Raw genomic sequence first — 5,000 nt, forward strand, 5'->3', positions numbered from 1 at the left:
GCCGATCGGTATTTAGAGGGAGGCACTTTGAAAGCAACACGCCGTTGGAACTTTGAAAAATTTCGATGCGTCGCCAAAGTTCGTACTTTTCGATAAAATCTTCGTCCTATGATACATTTCGATCAAGAACTACATTGATCGTCATGAAACTGTTTTTTTTTTTGGGAGACGTGTACGCTCCTTTTCATAAAGGAGACTATCTTATTGCGAAAGTCAAAATCGCACGCTCTCACGGCGATTTGCCCCCGTATACGCCTGGGCGTAAGCCCGTGCGTCGCCGACCTAGCGGCCTGCCGATCGGTATTTAGAGGGAGGCACTTTGAAAGCAACACGCCGTTGGAACTTTGAAAAATTTCGATGCGTCGCCAAAGTTCGTACTTTTCGATAAAATCTTCGTCCTATGATACATTTCGATCAAGAACTACATTGATCGTCATGAAACTGTTTTTTTTTTTGGGAGACGTGTACGCTCCTTTTCATAAAGGAGACTATCTTATTGCGAAAGTCAAAATCGCACGCTCTCACGGCGATTTGCCCCCGTATACGCCTGGGCGTAAGCCCGTGCGTCGCCGACCTAGCGGCCTGCCGATCGGTATTTAGAGGGAGGCACTTTGAAAGCAACACGCCGCTGGAACTTTGAAAAATTTCGGGGCAAAGCAATACGCGGCTGGGACTTTGAAATATTTCGGAGCGCACCTAAAGTTCGTTATTTTGGCTAAACGGAGCGAAAATCTGCATTTATACCATCACGGACGTTAGTTTAATAGCGTTTAACGATGGATCCACGGTACAGAATGCAAAAATATGATTGTTAAAATTTTCGACTAATCGGTTCTAAGAGGCGAAGCAATACGCCGCTGGGACTTTGAAATATTTCGGAGCGCACCTAAAGTTCGTTATTTTGGCTAAACGGAGCGAAAATCTGCATTTATACCATCACGGACGTTAGTTTAATAGCGTTTAACGATGGATCCACGGTACAGAATGCAAAAATATGATTGTTAAAATTTTCGACTAATCGGTTCTAAGAGGCGAAGCAATACGCCGCTGGGACTTTGAAATATTTCGGAGCGCACCTAAAGTTCGTTATTTTGGCTAAACGGAGCGAAAATCTGCATTTATACCATCACGGACGTTAGTTCAATAGCGTTTAACGATCGATCCACGGTACAGACTGCAAAAATATGATTGTTAAAATTTTCGACTAATCGGTTCTAAGAGGCGAAGCAATACGCCGCTGGGACTTTGAAATATTTCGGAGCGCACCTAAAGTTCGTTATTTTGGCTAAACGGAGCGAAAATCTGCATTTATACCATCACGGACGTTAGTTTAATAGCGTTTAACGATGGATCCACGGTACAGAATGCAAAAATATGATTGTTAAAATTTTCGACTAATCGGTTCTAAGAGGCGAAGCAATACGCCGCTGGGACTTTGAAATATTTCGGAGCGCACCTAAAGTTCGTTATTTTGGCTAAACGGAGCGAAAATCTGCATTTATACCATCACGGACGTTAGTTCAATAGCGTTTAACGATCGATCCACGGTACAGAATGCAAAAATATGATTGTTAAAATTTTCGACTAATCGGTTCTAAGAGGCGAAGCAATACGCCGCTGGGACTTTGAAATATTTCGGAGCGCACCTAAAGTTCGTTATTTTGGCTAAACGGAGCGAAAATCTGCATTTATACCATCACGGACGTTAGTTTAATAGCGTTTAACGATGGATCCACGGTACAGAATGCAAAAATATGATTGTTAAAATTTTCGACTAATCGGTTCTAAGAGGCGAAGCAATACGCCGCTGGGACTTTGAAATATTTCGGAGCGCACCTAAAGTTCGTTATTTTGGCTAAACGGAGCGAAAATCTGCATTTATACCATCACGGACGTTAGTTCAATAGCGTTTAACGATGGATCCACGGTACAGAATGCAAAAATATGATTGTTAAAATTTTCGACTAATCGGTTCTAAGAGGCGAAGCAATACGCCGCTGGGACTTTGAAATATTTCGGAGCGCACCTAAAGTTCGTTATTTTGGCTAAACGGAGCGAAAATCTGCATTTATACCATCACGGACGTTAGTTCAATAGCGTTTAACGATCGATCCACGGTACAGACTGCAAAAATATGATTGTTAAAATTTTCGACTAATCGGTTCTAAGAGGCGAAGCAATACGCCGCTGGGACTTTGAAATATTTCGGAGCGCACCTAAAGTTCGTTATTTTGGCTAAACGGAGCGAAAATCTGCATTTATACCATCACGGACGTTAGTTTAATAGCGTTTAACGATGGATCCACGGTACAGAATGCAAAAATATGATTGTTAAAATTTTCGACTAATCGGTTCTAAGAGGCGAAGCAATACGCCGCTGGGACTTTGAAATATTTCGGAGCGCACCTAAAGTTCGTTATTTTGGCTAAACGGAGCGAAAATCTGCATTTATACCATCACGGACGTTAGTTCAATAGCGTTTAACGATCGATCCACGGTACAGAATGCAAAAATATGATTGTTAAAATTTTCGACTAATCGGTTCTAAGAGGCGAAGCAATACGCCGCTGGGACTTTGAAATATTTCGGAGCGCACCTAAAGTTCGTTATTTTGGCTAAACGGAGCGAAAATCTGCATTTATACCATCACGGACGTTAGTTTAATAGCGTTTAACGATGGATCCACGGTACAGAATGCAAAAATATGATTGTTAAAATTTTCGACTAATCGGTTCTAAGAGGCGAAGCAATACGCCGCTGGGACTTTGAAATATTTCGGAGCGCACCTAAAGTTCGTTATTTTGGCTAAACGGAGCGAAAATCTGCATTTATACCATCACGGACGTTAGTTCAATAGCGTTTAACGATCGATCCACGGTACAGAATGCAAAAATATGATTGTTAAAATTTTCGACTAATCGGTTCTAAGAGGCGAAGCAATACGCCGCTGGGACTTTGAAATATTTCGGAGCGCACCTAAAGTTCGTTATTTTGGCTAAACGGAGCGAAAATCTGCATTTATACCATCACGGACGTTAGTTTAATAGCGTTTAACGATGGATCCACGGTACAGAATGCAAAAATATGATTGTTAAAATTTTCGACTAATCGGTTCTAAGAGGCGAAGCAATACGCCGCTGGGACTTTGAAATATTTCGGAGCGCACCTAAAGTTCGTTATTTTGGCTAAACGGAGCGAAAATCTGCATTTATACCATCACGGACGTTAGTTCAATAGCGTTTAACGATCGATCCACGGTACAGAATGCAAAAATATGATTGTTAAAATTTTCGACTAATCGGTTCTAAGAGGCGAAGCAATACGCCGCTGGGACTTTGAAATATTTCGGAGCGCACCTAAAGTTCGTTATTTTGGCTAAACGGAGCGAAAATCTGCATTTATACCATCACGGACGTTAGTTTAATAGCGTTTAACGATCGATCCACGGTACAGAATGCAAAAATATGATTGTTAAAATTTTCGACTAATCGGTTCTAAGAGGCGAAGCAATACGCCGCTGGGACTTTGAAATATTTCGGAGCGCACCTAAAGTTCGTTATTTTGGCTAAACGGAGCGAAAATCTGCATTTATACCATCACGGACGTTAGTTTAATAGCGTTTAACGATGGATCCACGGTACAGAATGCAAAAATATGATTGTTAAAATTTTCGACTAATCGGTTCTAAGAGGCGAAGCAATACGCCGCTGGGACTTTGAAATATTTCGGAGCGCACCTAAAGTTCGTTATTTTGGCTAAACGGAGCGAAAATCTGCATTTATACCATCACGGACGCTAGTTTAATAGCGTTTAACGATCGATCCACGGTACAGAATGCAAAAATATGATTGTTAAAATTTTCGACTAATCGGTTCTAAGAGGCGAAGCAATACGCCGCTGGGACTTTGAAATATTTCGGAGCGCACCTAAAGTTCGTTATTTTGGCTAAACGGAGCGAAAATCTGCATTTATACCATCACGGACGTTAGTTTAATAGCGTTTAACGATGGATCCACGGTACAGAATGCAAAAATATGATTGTTAAAATTTTCGACTTATCGGTTCTGGATCACTGAAAAATCGAAAAAAATTATTAATTTTGATTAATTAAATTACATATGTAGTTTTATATTGTTATAGTCTCGTATTTGTTAATGTTTTGTCGTAAGAAAATGCAAAAATATCGTTTTAATGTTTTCGTCTCATCGGTTCTGGATCGCTGAAAAATCAAAAAAAAATATTAATTTTGATTAATTAAATTACAAATGGAGTTTTATATTGCTATAGTCGCTTATTTGTTAATGTTTTACCGTAAGAAAATGCAAAAATATCGTTTTAATATTTTCATCTCATCGGTTCTGGGCGGTTTTAAAATTTTTTAAAATATTAATTAAACCCATGATTTACATGAGAATGTGAATTTATTATGTCCTGCATGTTAATTTATTAATTTTCATGTATAGAACGTTATAAAATGAAAGGATATGTTCGACGATATTTTCAGTCTAAGTTTTACCGTGCCGGCGGGATGGTACGCTCTCACGGCGGTTTGCACAGGCATACGCCTGGGCGTAAGCCCATGCGTCGCCGACCTAGCGGCCGGCCGTTCGGTATTTATAGGAAGGCACTTTCGGTTCGCTCGGACCGGTCGGGAGTAGCGTCGAGCGTGTGGCTCTTTTATGACTTCGGTTGAAAAGCAGTCTACCGCTCCTCGAGAATATACTTTCTCGACTATTCTCGTTCCGGTTTTCCGTTGCGGATTATTATTAATCTCCACACAGCATTACCACGGGTCGGTGTCTAAGACCGAATGGCCCATATGTGGTGAGCCTTGTAATATAAGGCTGGTGACCTGTATGCACTTATAAATGTTGCATACTTGTACAAACTGAGCATCAACTGTCTGTAACCAAAATTTGTTAAAACTGAAAAAGTTATAAGATTGTATAAAATTTTTGAACCAAGAAAGTAGTGTTAGACGAAAATTCGTTCTATCACTT

The sequence above is a fragment of the Osmia lignaria genome, unplaced genomic scaffold (genome assembly GCF_051020975.1).
Source record: "Osmia lignaria lignaria isolate PbOS001 unplaced genomic scaffold, iyOsmLign1 scaffold0093, whole genome shotgun sequence".
In the NCBI taxonomy this organism is placed as follows: domain Eukaryota; kingdom Metazoa; phylum Arthropoda; class Insecta; order Hymenoptera; family Megachilidae; genus Osmia; species Osmia lignaria.